Below are 21,355 nucleotides of genomic sequence, written 5' to 3'. Positions count from 1 at the left end.
TGAAATTTTAAGTTCTTTCGAAAAATACGGTATTTTGTGAACAATTTTGACTACCTATTTTACATTAAAACTTATTAGATTTTCAAAAAATAATTTCTTTGTGAAAGCATTAAAAATTTAACATGATATGATTAAATTAACATCGTTATCGTCCCGACGATAACGATTACCATTATCGTTATCGTCAGACGGTAATATTATCGACGATAATTTTGTTTTCAAGTTTGATTTTGCTTCTGAAAATTAATATCAGGATTTCCAAATCTAAATTCTAAATTTTTTTAACATCTCATTAACATCTTTTTTTTTAAATCTCAAAAAAAAATAAATAATGTTTATTGAGAATATATATAAAAAATTTCGACGATTTTGTTCGAACGCGAATCAATTCAACACGGAACGTCGGATCGAGGTGCTCTTTGTTGCGTTGGGTTCGTATAAGTTTAAGGAAGGTTCTTACGCCAAAAAGTGGCAACTTTGGCCACTCTGCAACCGATTCCGGAAAATCTGCAGATTGTATGGAAAAAGCTGCGTAAAAACAAATTTTGATCATAGGAGGCTGAACAAGGAAAAAGCTAAAAACGTCAACAAGCGAAAAAAGGAAAAGACGAAGTTTTTCGGGTAAGGCTTGTTGAGAATAAAATTTTTTAAATCAGGAAAAGTAAAACAAAAATATGTAGATTTTTCCCAGTACCAAGGGCTAATAATAAGTTGATATTAGCCCTTACAAAAAAAAGAGATAATCGATAAAAACTGCAAGCCTAATAAAAAAATAATTAAGTTTCTTTCGATAGTAAATAAGATTTTACACCTAAAGAGAAGTAAAAATAATCGTCATAACCTCAAACCTTTAAAAAAACGGAAACATTGCCAAATGAATTTTGACCTTATTGTTTTATAGCACAAATCATGACAGTTTATCTCATGCATATCCAAAATAGTTTTTATTTTCAACAATGCTTCTGTGTTAAAATTGAATTTAAGAAAAAATGGAAATTTTCTTGAATTTTTCATGAATATCATAAACTTAGTCCAACACACCAAATCGATCAGAAAAGCAGTTCTGAAGATATCGGGATTTGAAATTTTTGATGATATTTTTGAATGGACGGCTGGCCAAAATTGATTAAAATTTGTATGAACGAACTCATCATGAATAATGGCCTTTTTGGTCATGAAGAAAGTACTGCTAAAATCTACCCTAGCTTATTATTTATAAAGAAAGTTGATAATTCTTTGCAGAATTTAGTTTTTGCTTTAAATTTTTAAATTTAAGACGTAGAACATAATATTTTTGAGGTTATAATCTTTTGCTTTTCTGTTTTTCAAAACTGATGATTATTATGATTTGTAAAAAAGTGCTTTTTGCTCATAAAAAATGGTACAAGAATACTATACGCATTGTTTATCTTCATCAAACAAATACAAAAATAACTCTTCTGGTTAAAGTCATGAAAGAAAAAAAAATCATAGCAACTTAGGAGAAATTCTCGTATGTTTGGCAGGTTAAGCACTCGCTCCTAACTCCATCCAATTTGCTGATTTTCACTATTTAAACAACTGATTTTGCAAAACTTTTGATAGAAACTTGCTTGCTCACTTCTTATTGAGCTATTTATCACTCGATTTCAGTTGAAAACGCTTTTAATTAGCTTTAATTGAACGACAAAGTTCTGACCTGCCAACATTAGAGGCACGCTGAAATTAGATGCTGTTACCCTACTTGCTCATTTCCTAATGAGCTCCTAAATGCAAACGAATTAAAAAATGGATAGATGCAATGTCAAAAGCTTATTTAGCTATTGTCAAATTACAACTAAATTACCAACTCTATCGCAAAACTAATCGCCAAACTCAAGCTCAATTTCATTCAATTCTGGTTAATTTTATTGCCCAATACGCAAAACAAACTTCAAAACAGCTCAACCTCCATCGACGACGATTCATTTCAATTTACGCCAGACCAGATTACCATCGCCATCGTCAATCGTCTGGAGCTGGACTTGCCTTCAAGTTGTTGAAGCTGCTGCTGCTTCAAACTCCGACTCCGACAAGCCAAGATAGATTGACTGCTAGCGCTGATGACCGGCGGGAGTGTTCATGCATTACGTAACGTGCATTTTTGAAACTCAGTTTTTGTTGCTTTACATAAATGTTCAATGTTTATTTTGAGCGTGTTATGTGATGTTTGAACAGTCCCCGCGCAACCCTCTTGGGGACGTTTATCACGAAAATACAAAGTGGAAGCAACAAGTTCCACAAGTTGTGCTGGATGCAGAGCTTCGGGCGCTTTCAGTGGCCCATCATCATCGTGTGGACGTGGTCGGCGTTCAGAGTTCAGAGAATCCGTCCCACATGGGAAACCCCTGAAGAAGAGGTGTTGGAACGCTACCATCTCTCGCTACCGTCCCCCATGTTCTCCGACTCGAATAAATCACACCAAAATTGGACGAAAGCTCCAAGACCCCATGGCACAAGTCGCTCCCCAACGAATGCCAAACGGAAAGACGAAGAGAAGTTCTTTCGAATGGAAAATGGCCCCCGGGAATCGCATCTTGAGCTGCAGCTCGGTGCGTTGCTCGTTGTAGATTGAGGTTTTGACTAAATTGTGAACCCGATCAGACGGTAATAACTAAATTCATGCCATTTCAATAACAAATACTGTTAAAATAACGGAAAATGTTATGGAATGTTCTTGAAAAATCCATTTTTGCATAAGAGTTCAATAACAGTTTATGTTATCATAACACAATTTGTTATCGGTCTGATATTGATTGAAAGCCAGAAAAACTTGGGAATATCATTTTTTGTTATGGAAGAATACCTCCAATTGTTATTGGGATGATCGGATTAGTTGTTAAAATAACAAAAAATAATAACAAAGATTTGTTCGAAGAATAACGTAAAATGTAATTAGTCTGTTATTAGAATAACAATCCAATAACAAAAAAATCATAACGGCGAATAACAAATCTTGTTATAAATAACATAAAATGTTATTGGCCTAGTATTTTCAAATAACAAAGAATGTTATTCCCAAGTTATTTCCGTCTGCTCGGGAATGGCAAATAGAATCAACCGTATCAGGGGACGACCATCCTACTCTCTTCACCAGGTACCACCGAGTGGGCATTGAGCGGGGGGTGATGTCTGTAACAAATAATTTTGACTTGGCTCCGAGACGTTCCTACCTATAGGAACGATTCGACAGGTCCCAGAGGGAGCCCAGAGTTTGGCAAGCAAATCAATTGCACCATTTCATTCGACAAACGAAGCTGCTGCACCATTCCGACTCCGAGGGCAAGTCGGTTGATGCAAGAAGACCTTTGGGGGAAACTCAACAACAACAACAACATCAACCGGTTCCGTTGAACTCTGTGGGCGTGGTGGATGGGGAGATTGAGGAGGTGGTAAAACTAATCGAAACCATAAATCAAAAGCTGTTGCATAGTGCTGCTGGGAAGCGGAGTGCTTATAGCTTCGATTGAAGAGAAGAAGACGAAGAATCACCAGCAAGTGCATTCGTACAGGTCGGACGTGATGAGTGAAATATTGCAATCCATTGCATTGTTTGAATTGGAACAGTTTTCAATGGCTCGTTAAACTGTGCAGATAAGGACGAAAATATCACTGTTGTGGAGTGAGGAGTTCAAGGATGGATGCGTTTCCCGAGTGAGAAGGATTTGTTGTTTGTTTAATGTTGGTGAACTCTTTTATGCTGAATTTTGTCAAAGGAAAGCTTAATTTTGGTTATTTTTCCGGAGATCAATTTTCCTCTACGAAAAAAATGTTTGGTATAATCCTAAGCAATAACATCTTTTAATACCAAAATTACAGAAATAGTTTAAAACATACATTATCAAAAAATTCAAACTAATGACTCAACAAGACCAAAGCTTTAGTCATTATCTGACAGTGAAGCGAAATTACTTGCTCAGAAAACGCCCTGTTTGCAACGTTTATGTACCCACCATTGTGTCATACAAGTGTGCACTTAAAGATCATTGAGGTACTTTGCGACGTGGAGGTATTTAACAACTTTTGGCAATCTTACAGAGTTTATGGTTTTGACAGAAGTGTCCGTTATGCATTTTTTAAGACCACGTTAACAGAACCTTGAAATCCCGAGCAGACGGAAATAACTTGGGAATAATTTTTTTTTGATATTTGAAAATACTAGACCAATAACATGTTATGTTATTTATTACAAGATTTGTTATTCGTCGTTATGATTTTTTTGTTATTGGATTGTTATTGTAATAACAGACTTAAAACATTTTTAAGTTATTCTTCGAACAAATCTTTGTTATTATTTTTTGTTATTTTAACAACTAATCCGATCATATGAATAACAGTTGGAGGTATTCTTCCATAACAAAAAATGTTATTCTAAAGTTGTTTTGGCTTTCAACCAATATCAGACCAATAACAAAATTTGTTATGATAACATATACTGTTATTAAACCCTGTTATTTTAACAGTATTTGTTATTGAAATGGCATGAATTTTGTCATTACCGTCTGCCCGGGATGGATATTAAACAATGCATTGTAAAGTCATTTTTAAAAGCTTGTTACAAAACAAAATGCCTTGAATAAACGGTAACATAATTTCAAGAAAAGTGCCAAAAAATCAAGCCACCACAGCAACCGTATCGTAAAAATTCCAAAATTCATCACGTTCCAACAAAGGCCGACCACACACCGCATCATCTCCCCCCACAAGTGCACTGACTGACCGAATACTAGTTATCTGGGGGTACATTCGAGAACGCGACCGGGCCGCAGCCTAGAGTGGTTCACCTTCGGGATAAAGTTTATGAGCGAACCAGAGCATTGTCCACGGGTTCGCAAGTTCGCAAGTTTGCCGCAGGTATGCAACTTCGATGCGCGCAATGCGGAAAAAAATAAAAGGAAAACCTCACCTTGGCGCTGGGCAGATCGGCTAGGCCAGCTTTTTCATTATCCATTGCCTCATCGCACGATCGGTGGACATACTGCTACGGTGAATAAAAAAGTAGGATGACTAGAACGGAAAAATAAAATCATTTGGACTAGTAACGCCATGTTGTAGAATTGTATTTACCTAGAAACTATGTTTAATCAAATTCTAATCCAAATTTAACTTTTAGATCATAGAAAAAAAATTAGTTGTTATTATTTTAAACAAAAAAATATTTCAAACTGCTGCAAAGATAAAAAAAAAACAAAAAAGCTTTTAAAAAATAGTTACTTTGAAAATTGTTTATTTCAAAATCAGTGCATCTTGGTAGATACTGCACACCGATTTCTCATTACTGAATTCATTTAAATTTACTGAAATCTGCACTACTAAAATTTTCTGTAAATGAAAACTTGCTGAATTTTTTTTTGAAAATTAGTGTAGCTAGCTTACAGCCATCCCTCATATTCGGAACAGTTTACAGATCGGCCAATGTTCATAAAATCATAGAAAATCGATAATTGAAATTAATGATTCGCATTTACCTTCATTTGAAAGCTTTTCTTGCGATCTTTCGAATACTGTATCGAACAACTGCAAATTTTAACTTTTATATTAAGTTTTTGAAGAAAAACTTTGACCCTTGAAATCTACAAATTCGGAACACTTTTTTCTTACGAATGTAAACAAACTTTGGATCTCTCCAGGAGTACATATTTATTACCAAATAATGACTTCACACACTGAAACCAATAAAACTCAAGCTTAGTGATATTTTATACATGGTTTGATAACTTTTTTGTGAAAATATCAGTTAAATTCATGTGTTCCACAATTGTGGGAGGCACAATAACATCCCACAATTATGGAACAGGCAATTTGGGGGCATTGTTTTGCAGCTCTGAACAAAACAGTCTCGAAATGCAGTTTTTATACAAAAAGAACTCCTTTTGCTAGTGAAATAGCAAGAGAATGTTCAAATAAAGGTCCTAAAAATAGAAGGGTCGCCAGAAAAGATTCATTTGGCATGCTATTGACAAATTATCACAAAAGTGTTCCAAATTTGAGGGTGTTCCGAATATGTGGGATGACTGTATTAATTTAAAAAAAATGAAGGTACATTTAAAGTAGTTAAATAAAATGTTCCAATTTTCTAATCTAATCTAATCTAATCTAATCGAACACAAGCGCAGTCAGTCCGAAGAAAGCATCCGGGAAGAACTTATGGTTAGATTACGCCTCAAGTTCTTTCTTGTCATTATTAATGATTGCAGTACTTTCGAGAACCCCCGAAGTGTATTACACTCATTAAAGCGGCCCGGCCTACTGCGTTGCATTAACCGCATGAGACAGATTCTATGAACGGATCCCACATTTCATAGAACCAACAGGGGAAGAAGAAGAAGCCGGGGACATACCGTACCAACCGGTTCGAGTTATTTATAGATTATAATGGTGTGTGGTGTGTAGGGGAATCGTTGGGGAAGGGATTGTTGTATTATATAGTAAATGACCTTGTGACATTATTTCACCACTACGGATTAATTCACTCAAGGGGTGGCCGAGTGGCTAGAGCATCTGACTACCAATCCAAAGGTGTGAGTTCGAATCCCATCTGATTCCATGCGTTTTTTGTTCATATTCAAAGTTCAATTATAGTCGAATAATTTCAAGGAGACCGGTCGGGAATCGAACCCGAACCTTCCGCTTATGAGGCGGGAGCCGTAGCCATTAAGCCACGGGCCGGTCTAAATAAAATGTTCCAATTTTCAAACAACGAAATTCAAATTTACTCAGAAAATTGTTGTGCTGAAAATGCGTTTTTTTTTAATATTTAAAATACAGATTAGGTGTCGGACTCGAAGCTGGAGTCAACAAATTTTGGATAGCTGGAGTCAGAGTCGGCTAGAGTTGGTAGGCCGGAGTCGGAGCCGGAGTCAACAATTTGTGGAAAGCCGGAGCCGGAGTCGGCTTAACTCAGAAGGCCGGAGTTGGAGTCAGAGTCGGAGTCGCTTGAAATATTACCCGACTCCGCAGCCCTGGTTGTTATGTTGAACCTTCACCTTAACTCTAGATAATAAATATAACGTTAGTTGCAACATTTTACCGGGAATAAATGTTAGCTGATCTATCCCACCTGAATTTGAAGAAGTACAACAACAGAATGTTTGACTTTGAACAAGTGTGTTGATTTTGCTTGAAATTGATTCAGCTACTTGAGCAGTTTCTTACATAAGCATTAAACATTTCTCTTTTTAACCTTGTCGACAAGTAAGAATCCAGGAACTTAATTTTATAGAATTTATCAAGTTTAGCTAAATAAAGCCTTAAATTCAAATATCAATAAGTATCCGTAGGTATGTTTGAAAGAACTTTGGATACAGAGTTCAGAAATCTTTTATTCTTCCAAGGTTTGGGAGTGGGGGTTTTGTATCTTTTTGATGCTCCTAACATTTGCAAAAAAAAAGAAAAAATTGCAAGCCAGAATTTCCATAAAAAATGTTGGAAAACCCATTATACACCCGTTCAATCAATTAGCAATAATTAGAATAAGATTTTTAAGAAAAAAATCAGCAAAAAAGCAAACATTTTTCGGTCATTGAATTTTAAATGAACCCAAACATGCTAAAAATGATTCCAATCGTAGGAGAAGGAGGTAGACACACAATTTTAAATTAATTGAAGCTGATTGCACTTAAATTTCCAATGAAAATTGTTTTTTCTTTTCAAAACCTTTTTTTTTGCCCTTGATTTTTTGAGCTGATTTCGGAGGAGGGAGGTTGCAAAAACTTTGAAAATATTTGCAATATTTCCCTTATCACAGATAGTCAGACTTTTATTTTAATTTTATATTTTTTTGTGGAATTTTTAGCTCTTTATTATACCCAAAATAAGGAACTCATAATAAAAAAATTAAAATCTAGATAAAAAAGAAGTGCAGCAAACGTCACAGTTTAATTTAAACATTTAAAATTTAACAAGAAATTTTCATTTGAGTAATTTTACCTAAAAATGTTTAAAAATGTGAACCTCATGAAAATTCAGTAGTTCCTGATGTAATATTACACTTTTTTACACGAAATCAGTCACCATTCCCTGATAACAATGAGAAAAACTAATTTTACACAAGATGTAATCTTTGAGAGGCTGTTTATAAGCAAAAAAAAAATGAATTTCCTCTGCTCTTCGAATTTTGTATTGCAGATGTGCTATTGCTTCATAAAGTATTTTCAAATTGCAAAAACTTGAACATTTTTCAAATATAGAATTCATTTGACTTAGGGAATGCATGGAAAAAGTTTCATCCAAATTACAAAAATACAATACAAAAATCTTTCAAACGCATCGTTATACTAAGTAGATTAGAGGGATTAAAAAAATGCGTGTTTGTGCTTTAAATTTAGTCACCCTACAAATCATAACTTACTAGAGGGCTTATGTTGCATTTTTCCATCTACACACAGAGAATGAAATTCACCTGCGATATGTTGCATCTCTTAACGATTACAGTGATCGTCCCTATGTTGGACCTAGATATCTAAAAATTATTGATTCAAGTAGATTTTAATTTTCTTGCTAATAAAATTCATTGAAATCAAATAATAAGGCTGTTTTTAGTCTGATAAATTCAAAAGGCCCAATTTTAGGGCAAATTACCTCCCTCCGAGTGCAATGTAGTGCACTGCTCGCCGGGACAAACGAAACAAGTTTGTCGAGTGCTCTCGGACGGATAGTCGGTAGCGATGCTCGACGCCCGGCATCGCCGACCTTCACGTGGCCGCCTCTCTTCTGTCGTCGTCTATCTTGCCCGGTCAGGTGAGGGTAGGTCGTGTGTAATGACGGCAAGTCGCGCGAAATTAAGTGAAGTAATGGATGGATGCGAGTGCATTAAACAGCACCGCGGTCGTAACTTACCGTCAACGTCAACATCGTCTACATCGTCGTCGTAGAGACTTTCCAGCACTGGGTCAAGGTGAGTTGTTCAAGGCGCGTCAAGGGCAGGGTCCACCAGGTGAGACCTCTCTCTCTCTCACTCTGTGTGTCGGTGAATGCACGTTACAAAACACAACATTCCACCCTTGAACGCGGGAGATGTATTCTAATTGCCACCTAGAACTCGGAAAGCGGGGTGACAGGGGTGAAAGTTTGAATAGAGAATGAGGCACGTGAGCGAGCGGTACTTAGCAGATAATAATCAACTCTTGGAGTTTGTGAACAACAGGAAAAAGGTTTGGCATTGGTGAACTCAACACTTCCATACTATAAGCTGATTGATAAGTTGCACACGAGTGCGTGTCAGACACACACACAGGACAAGGTGAGGTTATCTTGTTTGCTAACCGTCGAATTAGTGTGTCAAAAGGCCGCTAGAACCAAGGCTAGAACGGAAGTTGCTTTTTTCTCTACCTCCTTTCTAAAACATTGATATATTTTGTTACCTTAAGAGCAAATATTTAAAACAATATTCAAAAATTCGCTTCGTGATATCAGTAAAAACAGACTTTCCCTTAAATAATGACAGCCATCTTAATAAAAGGTAGCTCTATAAACCCCAAACAATCGTCTTACTTCAATCTTGTACCATTAGTCTTGCTAAAGTCAACTCAAAAAGCTTCTTGTGTTAGCACAAAAGAACAACAAGCTGTCCCAACATAGCATAGCCAAACATCGCTAAGGTCGTTCAACACAAAACACCAACTTCAGCGGTCTTGCTTTGAGCAGCACGCCATCAGACGTGGATCGATCTTCGGTGATGAATGTCGCGTTCTGCTCAGTCACGGTGCGTAAACAGCGCCTGTCCGGTGTCTGGATTTACGAGCCACTCTACGGCGTATGATCTGCTTTTAATGCGGCGTCACATTACCTAAGCGAATTGTATGGTGTGAGTAGCGGCGGCAGGTGACTCACCTGGAAACGTTACGGGCAGTTTTGGAATAAGTGCAGATTTTTAATAGGTGCTCTTACCATGGGAACCGCGAGTCGTTGAAGTGATATAAGAAGTATCTGTTTGTATATTCTATCTCGGAAGTGAAGTTCACCATCACAAGACAAACGTTTAGAAAATATTTTCCAAAAAATTCTCAAGCCACCATTCGTTCGTGAGATTTGATCTTAAAATGATCACAATTCTGTGTTTTAATCCGCAGTGAACTTTAACGATCTATGGTGACCCTTAAATTGTGACCGATTTCGCTCTTGCCGAAACTCGACTTATTATTGTCACCCTAATCGATTCTATAACACATTTTTTTGCGTGTAAGAAATACCATTTATTTTAACTTCTGATAATAATTAAATTTTCTGCTCATGTTTTTGAAATTGCAAAAAAAAATCTTACATGTTTCGTTATTTTCTAAAACTATTTCAGTTTGATTTAAAGGAACTTCTCACGATTGAAACATACAAAAACATACAGAATTAAATGAAAATTGCAGATGTCAAAAACCCAGTTAATTAGAAAATAACAATGTATAGAAAAATCGGTAATAAAATGGTTTTTGTGAATTTCTTATTATATAATAAAAAGAACTAAAAACAAAGTATCATAAATATGGCATAAACATGAAAAAATATAAAAAATAATATCTTTGAAAAAAAATAAAAAATAATATCTTTGAAAAAAAATAAAAAAACTGCTCATTGTCAAAACAGTGTAAAAATTTGTAGGAATTTTTTTTGTAAGCCTGTTTGAAATGGTCAAGTTTGAAAAAAATGCAAAAACTAAAAGATTTGTTTTACCATTCTTATTCTTGCAAAAACTCATTTCTTAAACTTTTTAATTAGCAGCAAAAATTCTCACAGAAATAAATACATATAACCTTCCTAAATATTTTATAGAACTGCTCATGTGAAAGATTGAAAAACCACAAAAAATATTATCCAAAACTTGTCATGTTTGAAGAACTTAACAACCACCATAAAACCAATTTGTTTTCATAGAACTGGTCATGCAGGAAAGAATTCAAACATGTATTTTGAAATGACTTCTCATTTCTATAAGAATGTAAAAAAGTCTCAAAAAAAAAAATGAAAACTGTTTTTTTGCAATTCCGTCGTGAAACTACTTACTTTTCTTGTCATTCTTGAACGACGAAATAGCCTACTTTTATGTACCAAAAATAACAGAATCGAATAGCAACACTTTTCAAAATAAATGCTGAAAAGTTCTACTTTTCAGCACTCAAATGGGTGCTGAAAAGTTAAACTTTTCAGCACTTGTTTCGAAAAGTAACACTTTTCAACATTTTTTTGATTTAAACGATTTATTGACAAAATACATGAAAATTTGACATAAAATTTCACTCAGTGTGTGTTTTTTGGAATTGCAAAAAATGTTGTATGGAACTCGCTGCAAAACTTGATTTTTTCAGCATTCTTCGTATTTATCCAACTCGGTGAACCTCGTTGGATAAATGTACGACTCGTGCTGAAAAAATCCTCTTTTTGCAACTTTTTGCATAAACTACTATTTCAACAATATGTTGAAAATACTTACTTTTCCTACCTGCAAAAATTATTAACGATGTGATATGATTTTATTTTATTATACTTATCTGGAATAAATTTTGGTTACAAAACATAATTTAACTCCAAACTATTGAAAATTTAAGAAGTTCAACATTTCAGTGGCAAAACCATTCGAAAATGCACTATACACTCATACAGTTGATATGCAAACATTAGTCTTCAAAAAAAGTAAGATTTGACGAAAAAAAATGTAAATTAAAAGCTTTATGCGGTTATCTACATTGAAAATCAACAAAATTCCAAAGATTTTTTAACTCACCCAAACATGTTTAAAAATGATTCTAAACGTAGGGAAATGCATTTTAAATTGATTTCATTTGATTGCACTTAAAATTCCATTAAACATTTGAACCTTAAAAAAAATAATTTCCCCCCCTCAAGAATCAAATCAAGGAATTCAATGAATGCAAAATTTATTAGAAATTTAAGAAATTAAAAAAAAAAACGAATAACTCAGTATAATTCGATGAATTCAAATAAGATAATAACATAAATGAAATTAATAAAACGAAATTAAAATGGTTGAAAACAAGGTTTTAAAGCGTACTTTACCGAAAGGCCTAAATTATGCTTGTAAGTAGTAGAACAGAACTTACAAAACTTTTAAATTGAATAAATTTAAAAAAAAATCATTAAATTGAAATGATTTAATTAAATTTAAAGAAATTTTTAATTTCCAGGAAATTACGAAATTTGAGAAATTTAAATATTTTCTTAATTTACAAATAATTCATAAAACTCAATAAATTCAAGAAATTTAAATATCAGCTTGAAAAAATTTATAAATAAATAATAGTTCATGCGAACATTGTAAAGATGTCTAATTTTTGTTTGTAAATTTGGAAAATTATAATAATTTAATAAAACTAAAAAAAATTAAGCATTGAAAAAAACCTACATATATTCAAGAAATTTAGTTAAGAAACATTATAAGTTAGTCACGTAATTTAAAAATAACCTAGATTCATAAAAAGATGATAATAGGATTTTAAACAACAACAAAATGAGACACATAAAACAAATTAAATAAATGAGGATTTTAATGAAATCCAAGAATTTTAGAAGGCAACGAAGCAAAATTTGAAAAATCCAAGAAATCAAAAAATATATTGAAATTCAAATGATTGAATTAAGTTTAAGAAGTTTGAAGAAATCAAGAAATTCAAAAAGTATAGAATTAAAAAAAACCTGGAAATTCTAGAAATTTTAAAAAAATCAAGAATATTATTACATTTAAATAATTCAACTAAATTTAAAATCAATGCAAAAATCAATAAATAAAATAAAATGCATGCTCAATGCATAAGTAAAAGCCAATTCTCAATGCTTCGCAACCAATGAAACAAGTTCTTTCCTGAAAGATTTCTATTTTTAGTAAAGTTATTTGCTCCCTGATTTTTTGCCAAAATTTTGAAGGGATGAGCAAATCTTTCAAAAATCGAAGATGGCGATTCACTTGTGTTTTTTATTATGTGGAATTGATTTAGATTTTTTTGAATTTGTCATTTCTAACAAAAACGGTGCGCTGGTCATAAAAAAAAATTTTTTTTTGTTAACAATTGTGTTTTTCGGCTAAAATTGGTATTAAACGATTTATGACTCAAATTCATTAGAAAGTACTTTAAATTTATTTTCCGAATTTGCCAAACAAAATAGAAAATTTATCTACATTTTTGTAACTGTAAAACTGCGACAAAATGGCCTACTTATCACCAAATAAACAGTGTTGAAGCGTTCAACTTCAAATTTATACTTTTCGAAACTGAAGCTTGTTGGGTAAATGTACAGTGAAGTGCACAGTTTTCATTTCTTTTTTGCGTCTAGAGTGCCTGAAAAAATCTGTTGTAAGCAAAAATTGTGTAACCAAAAAGAGAATAAACGTCAAAAAGTACACTCTATTCACAAATCCCAATCGATGTAATTATTTAATTAGAACAACAATTTTACAATCAATCAAAACTTGTCGATCTATCCCTAACCCAACATCCATTAAATCGATACTCATCAACTTTATTAGCCTACATTAGAAGCCCCACATTTGGTCCTAACAACAAATTACTAGCTTTCAAGTCTCAACCAGCAACCAGTTCTCGACTCTACGCTACTCCTTGCCACAAAACTTTTCATTCATCGTTTTTTTTACGACTCCCCTTGCCTTCGTCATGATCGGAGCAAAGCTTTCCGTTCAGAACAACACAACTCACACTGGGGATCTCCGCTCGCGTCAGGAAAGTTCAGGCCGATCATCGCGATGCCATCTTCCGAACTCCGTCTCCCTTCCTCCCCCAGCCCATTGAAATCGTCGATCGTTTACACCAACCACAGGCAGGTGTCGGAGGAGCTTTCCGTGTACGAGCTTTTGCGGCGGCTCGGATTTGATTCGCGAGCGCGTATTATTTCGCAAACCCCACGGGCCACGACTCGTCAGTCCGCTGTGAGATTCTGAAGCGATCGGTTCAGCTCGTTTCGCGGGTCGTCGGGACATTCTGGTTGAGAAGTTCTTTTGTTAAGGTTCTGATTGATTGTGTTGACTACGGTGAAGAGTTGGTGAAGTTCGTCGTTTGAGAATATTTCAAATGTGAGTGAAAATTTGAAGCAAGTGTAATTTTTGAGAGTTTATATCAGACACCTTGTACGCATGAATGCCAAGTGCAGTAGATCGCGCTGCCTCGTAATTGATTAGCAATTTCCGCGTCTCGAGGAAAAAAAACATGAACATTCGCTCCCTTTACGAGCTGCAATAGCAGCGCAGAAATCGCAAGTGTTGTTGAGTAATCAACCCCCGGTCAGGTCAGCAGGAAGCAACGAAGCTAATTGAACTGGTTGTTCTTCGAAGTAGAAAAAAGTTGCGTACACTAACCTGCGTGCGTGATCGCACGCCGATTCCAAGGCTCCCAACTCCCGCGCACTTGAAGAGACGCGTGAATTGCCAGTTCCAACAACTTCAAGTGACTCTTACGGTTTTGCCCAAATGTCAGGACCAAACATTGTCATTGAATAAAATTACCATACCCGTGCAAGTGAAATTTGTTTCCAGTGTCATTCATCTTCCCCACTTTTTTTTTCTTCCCAAATTTCAGTTTTGTTCAAAATAAAGAGAAAAAAAATCAAACAGTGAATCCACCCCAATCAGGTCGGTCTTTATTGATTGTGCGCGAAGAAAGTGAGTTTGTTGTGCCGATAACCGGAGCAGCAGCTGATCGAAGCGAAGCGGCTCATCTCACGATTTACAGGTAAGGTTCGTCGCCAGCGGCCGTTCAGGTCTTTGCTGCCACCGCGCGTGGTGCGTTTTCAGCTTCGTGCGGTGTTTCTCGATTAAAGCCATTATCACACACCATCTTGGATAACAACCAGCTGGGGGCATTTGATGGATGTAAAGTTTTTTTTTATATTTCATCAATGTGTGTCAAATTTATTTCCATTGAATGTTTTCAATGCCAGTAAGTAAAATCATGGTAACATTACATTGAGGAATATTTATTTTTTGTGTTAAATCAATGTGCAAATTTGCAAATTTATTCTTTTATATGTGCATTTTCACATGTTTCACATAAATAGCGGTAAAATTAAATAAAAAATTAGGTTATTCATATTTATTTTATTTATTATTTCAAAATATTTGTCTTTCAATGTTAAACCCAAGTAACATTGTTTTCCAGGAGTTCTACAAGAGCTCTTCAAGATAGCTACAGCATAGCAGTTTGGACTGCGGTAGGATACAACTCTCTTCAAGTACTCTTCCAAACTCCTGAAGAAGTTTTGAAGAGAATTTTATCCTACCGCGGTCCAAACTGCTATGCTGTAGCTATCTTGAAGAGCTCTTGTAGAACTCCTGGAAAAAAATGTTACTTGGGCAATGTTCAATGTTTGTTTTCAATTTTGAAAAAAAAAATGTAACATTTGTTTTATTTTAAGCACCAAATTTGATTCCAAAATTGAACTTTTTACTGTGTGGAGTGTAATTTTTCCAAGTATCCATACACCATGTGCTCACCTTTGGAGGGGGAGGGGGGGGGGGGTTGGTAATTTTCTACGCTCCATACAAAAATATTTGTATGGAAATTGTCCTTGATATTTTTAACTTGCTACACATTTTAATCATATTTTGTCTAGCAACAAATTTTAATCAATCAATGCTGGGAAAAACCATATTAATTTCGCAATTTTAGGTAAAAAGTAAAAAAAAAAATACAAAAATTACAATTCAGTCGCTGCTAATACATCACAGAACATTAAAAACAATCATATAAAAAAATGTATCAACATTTATTTCTGTAACCGATCCGTGCACATTTTTTTAATAATCGTAAAATATATCTCATTTCTAGGCTTAGTGATTTTTCACGATCAAAAATAGCGTATTTCACGGGACCTTAATTTCAAAACACCAAATTTCACGGAAATTCAGCGAAGCGTGATTTTTTTAAATAACTTTGAAAATCTTATGTTAAACTTACAGAAACTACAGACAACTACTATTTACGTTTATTTTATATTTTTTTTCACAAAAACTCATAAAAATCTTCACACATGCGTATTGTAATATATTGAACTGTTTTTGTAATGTTCGGCTAACATTGCAAAACAGTTTTCGCTGATTTGCTACTGTTTTATCTTTGTACAATTTATTGAATTTCATATTAAAGCAAGATTTGCCAAAAATTAAAATAACTTTTCTGCGACATTTTTCCCAGTAAAAATATGTTTAAAGTTTTCATCTAACTTTTCACTAACTAAATTTAAAATCAAAAGGCAAAAATAATTGAATCTGTAACGAAATCTTCAAAATGTTATTCAAAATCAAAACAGAAAACAAACCCACTACCCGAGCAGACGGAATTAACTTGGGAATAACATTTTTTGTTATTTGAAAATACTAGGCCAACAACATTATATGTTATTTATAACATGATTTGTTATTCGTCGTTATGATTTTTTTGTTATTGGATTTACAGACTAATAACATTTTTAGTTATTCTTCGAACAAATCTTTTTATTATTTTTTTGTTATTTTAACAACTAATCCGATCATCCCAATAACATTTGGAGATATTCTTCCATAGCAAAAAATGTTATTCCAAAGTTGTTTTGGATTTCAACCAATATCAGACCAATAACAAATTTTGTTATGATAACATAAACAGTTATTATACCCTTATGCAAAAATGGATTTTTCAAGAAGATTCCATAACAATTTTTGTTATTTTAACAGTATTTGTTATTGAAATGGCATGAATTTTGTTATTACCGTCTGCCCGGGTACCCAAATAATCAAATACGCTGAAAATTAAACAGGACTTCATACAATAAAATCTGAAATGCTCTTAAAAGGTGACTTCGAAGGTATAATAAAACTATTCATTTAATCTTGAATAAACCAAGCTTGACTCTTTTAATTTCTTTCAACATTATACCTAACAATTAAATAATAGTCAAATATAGTAAAAAAATCATGATGAAATTACATCTAAAAAGGGGTAAATTTTCTATGCCAGAAAAATGGTTTAATTGTACCTCTAATAATGTGTAAATTTGCATCTAGCAGACGCTAGGAAAAATATCTGTAATCCCAAAAAAATATCAAACCGGCGATAGTTATATCTAGCTTACTAAGTCCGCGCCCTAATTTGCACGGCCAATTCACCGCTGTGAAAACTGAAGATCAAAGCCGATGTACCTCTTTTTGTTCTTGATTCGATTAACCGAAGTTTCATACCAACCTTCGTATAACTATCAATTAGATTTGCTATGTTGGAAGAAACTAAAAAATAGGAAATAATTATCATCTTTAATCATAACATAACATTTTCAAGTTGGAAAACACGTTACCAAAAATATGACGTTATTTCACATCTTCAGTAAAGCGTGTAACACTATGTTAAAACTATGTTTTGTTTTTTTTTTTCAATTTGAAATTTCAGGAGGAAATAATCGAACTCCTTTATTCTGAATTTCACATTTTATTTATTTTTCGCATAAATCTAATTATTTCAGGTCATAATATATTTAAAACCTCATGAAAAGTATTCGTATCAGATATCATCAAAATCAAACCATCCACATTAACGACCCCCGGGTCTTTTGTGGTCTCTATTGCAAGTTTCTGCTCGAACCTAGGAGTCCGAAGGCTTGAATGGGGAGAACACCCAAACCTCTTTTTACTCCAAGGAACCTTCCACCCCAGTGTTTGAACTGACGACCTTTGGATTGCGAGTCCAACCGCCGCCAGCGATTCCACCGGAGTAGGCTTGGTTTGGTGTGTTGTTTGTACTTATGGCATGGAGACAACTCCTACACCTGGAATGACTTAACGGCCTAACAACCAAGGCCGGGACCGACATTTTACTTCCTCATCCGATGGAAGGTTGCAGCAGATGGGAATCGAACCCAGAATCATCCGCTTACAAAGCGGACAGCGTAACCATTCGGCCACGCACTGCCACTATCATGTCTGTTTCTAATCTATGTCCAAGACATTCAAAATATTTGTCTTTCAATGTTTCAATGTTTGTTTTCAATTTGGATCGATTTTTTTAATTATGTTGAAGTCATTCCTCTCACTCTAGTAACTCGTCAGAAAGAGAATTATTCCGTCTTCAAAACATTGCAGACTTATTGTCAAGCAAATACAGACACCATCTTTGTTGTTTATCATAACTTTTTAACAATTAATTGAAACACAGACATTTGCTCAGAATTTGATTCTTAGTCGATTTGTATAAATAATCGCGGGTCTAGGAGATTTTGATTAAAAAATATATAAATCAAGCATACATTTTTAAACAGAATCTGTACTCAGAATCGGAACTGAACTAAACAAATGTCTGTGTGTATGTGGGTGACCAAAATTGTTACTCAGTTTTCTCAGCACTGGCTGAACCAATTTAGGTTATACCGCTCGCATTAGACTCGGTTTAGGGTCCCATACGTTGCTATTGAATTGTTTGAAGTTTCGATAAGTAGTTCAAAAGTTATGTATAAAAATGTGTTTTCACAAATATCCGAATTTCACTTAAATGTATGTAAACTATGTCCGGATCTATCAATCGACCTATCGTTGGTTAGGTAATTGAAAGACCTTTCCAATTTGTCCAAAACATTGATGATCTGGCAACCCTGGCTCAAGTTATGACCACTTCAGTGATATTTGTGTACTTTTTTTATTCCGGATCTAAAAAAATAGGTGAAATTTGTGTTCAAATGTATGTGTCCCATCATGTCACCCACTGTGTGTAAAGAGTGAGGAAGGCACCAACCACATAAGTGGATTAAGTTATTTTTTCACAAATAACTTATGAACAAAAGCCGTATTTATCTAACTGTGCAAACTTTTGTCGCTCAAACATTTACAGAATATGACGATCCCCATCAACTACTTGACGAGGCAAATGAAGTTCTCTAGTACTTTCGAAGTGCTGATCACTCTAACTGCTGAATTCCTATCAGATTTCCCTTCGTTAATCAACCCGACCCAACTCGCGCGCTTCAACGATTTACAACTTATTCCCACTATTAGCGCAGTTCATGCTGCAACGACTCCGGTACCGTTGCTCCTACTACCGGCGCTTGTGTAATATTTGCACTGAGTCGTTCAATATTTATAAGTTTACTTACTCGCGTGGAGAACCGTTTGCCGCAGAACAACAATTCTCCCCACGATGAACTGCGCCTTTGATGGAAGATTTTGCCGATATCTGTTTGAAATCAGTGAAGTTAAGATGATTTGATTTGATCAACTGTAAATTAAAGTCTCGGTCTAAACCAGGAATCTCATCGTAAGAATGTCCCATTTTCAGCGTGGAGCTACGAGCCACGTTCGTCAGCAGTCGGCAGCCGGCCTCATCCAAAAGACCGGTTCACCGCAAATAGAGTTGAGAGCTGTAACTCCGCGTTGCTCCTACTGCTACGCTCGGGTCGCTTGATTTACCAAGTAAACCGCATCGCCGCAGCAGCAGAGCTTGCTGGCCGTGGCAATGGTACCACTAATTTGCTTCCTTATTCAGGTTGTTTGCCCCGGCGTCGTCGACGTCGTAGACGTCGGTTTCTCCGGCCAGATCAAATTCGCTTGATTTGTTTTTCGATAAATTTTGACATTACTTGCTCGTTCGTCACATAACCAGCAAACACACACGTGAATCGTTGGAGCCAATATTTGCCTTGGATGATCGCACTGTTTGCCCAAAACTTGTCGCATACGACCAGGCGAAACTCGCACTTGGCTTGGGCTAGGCCCGGATCAGGTCCGCGGAGTTCAAGATCAGTCACACTATTAATATTCAAACGGTGTGACATTGGCCCTTTGTCGAACGTCTGACATTGAAACGAGCTTTACGAGGCTCGAGTAGGTAGTTGTTGTTGATCGCGACGGAACCGCTCTCGATTACCGATCTAGTTCAACCTTCCCCGCAGGGTTTCGCGATGTAAGGTGTGGAATTTTCCTGTCTGCTTACATCCTCCTACGCGGTGGCGGTGGCAGAATTTCAAGTTACAGAATTCCCCGTCGCAGAATCAGTTCTATAGCCGATCATCGCCGGTTCCACGTATAGAACACGATGACGAGTTCACTCCTCTCCGTCCAGTTAAGGGTAAAACCAGTTTCGTACGTTGTGTGTAGAACAGACTGACACGAAGGTGACCATTCTGGTTAGGGATAAGGGCTTGGTGACCACGAAGGTCAACGACACCAGAAGAGAAATGGAAATTTTACCTTCGGCGCAGAACTTCGATCTAAGATTAGAAATTTATAGCAAGCAGTCGTTTATTTTTATGGTTTCGAGATTGAAATATTTTATTAAAAGCAATTCATTTCAAAATACAAAAAAAAAATCAGCAATTCTCAACCTTCTTGTAGACCCCCGTTGAGAATCACTGCTGTAAGTAATAACCCCGCAACACGATCATCTCGGTCGCGACCTTCACCGGCCACAGGGGTGGGGTCATCCTCAGAAGGTGGCACTTACAGTGTCGCAGGCGTGACGCTAATAACAGACAAACTTTCTCGTGAATTCATCAATTACAGCCATCACAGTGCATGCTTGCACTTGAGCCCGTATATTTGCGCAGAGAGTGTGATCAAACACTTGCAATCCGACGCGCCTGAAACCGGCCACGTGAATTTGCGTTTCTTCCTGTGAAGTGTGAGATGATGATAAGTTTCGACCTGGGTTGGAGCGAAGGGATTTCTTTGAAACGGGTGTGGGGTTTTCTGTACAACGCAGGGTTGCAAAGTGTGGAAACCAGTTCAAGGATACCATTTTTGCACATCATCGTTCGCGAATCGTTCCACTTGGACGTAACAACATGATAGATTGTGATTGAATGTTTATAAGCATTAGTAGTTAAGGTGTGCAACCAAGGATGACCAAATGAATCATCAAAAGGACTGCTGTTGCTTGATATGTAACCGTGTTCAGCTAAAGTCGCAACCTTGATATGTAACCGTGTTCAGCTAAAGAAACAACCCTTTAAAATGATGGTGTCAAGCGCAGCACTCGTCTGAGAGGAATATGCTATCAGATTTTAAGTAAAGTCCTGCAATTTATTTATTTTATTTTCAAAAAATTTCCTCTCTAGAATATTATTATCCTCCCAGACCACTTCATGGCCTTTTACTCTCGACCGTCTCCTGTGGATTCTCCACTCCAGATTCGATAAATCTTCACAAAAATGATTTGCGAATCATAACAAATGGGTATCTTATTTGAGTCTTTCAACTCAAACCCAAAAGGCTCTAAAATGCTCTGGAAAAATGTCATCCAAGATGATGTGCAATATAGCGGCGATGTAATATTTAGAATATTCTGTTGATAACACAACTCAACATTTTTGAAGTTGATGTCAGTAAACGCCTCAGTTTTGTCAAGGTATGAAAGATTTCGGCTCCCCA

General features: G+C 35.5%; 1 protein-coding gene across 2 annotated transcripts in view; it reads left to right on the top strand.

The window, feature by feature from the left end:
• Positions 1–13,880: 13,880 nt before the first annotated feature.
• LOC6045483 (ABC transporter G family member 20) overlaps positions 13,881–21,355 on the top strand; it is a 43,344-nt gene continuing 35,869 nt past the window's right edge. The window contains exons 1-2 of one of the 2 annotated variants that reach the window (XM_038263056.1): positions 13,881–14,047; positions 14,550–14,702. The gene's annotated coding sequence lies outside the window, so the exon portion shown is untranslated. Of the gene's footprint in view, positions 14,703–21,355 lie in introns of both variants that reach the window. The other variant, XM_038263057.1, reaches the window with a different exon arrangement.

The sequence above is a fragment of the Culex quinquefasciatus genome, chromosome 3, assembly GCF_015732765.1.
Source record: "Culex quinquefasciatus strain JHB chromosome 3, VPISU_Cqui_1.0_pri_paternal, whole genome shotgun sequence".
Lineage (NCBI taxonomy): Eukaryota > Metazoa > Arthropoda > Insecta > Diptera > Culicidae > Culex > Culex quinquefasciatus.
This window is presented reverse-complemented; position numbering and strand designations above follow the sequence as displayed.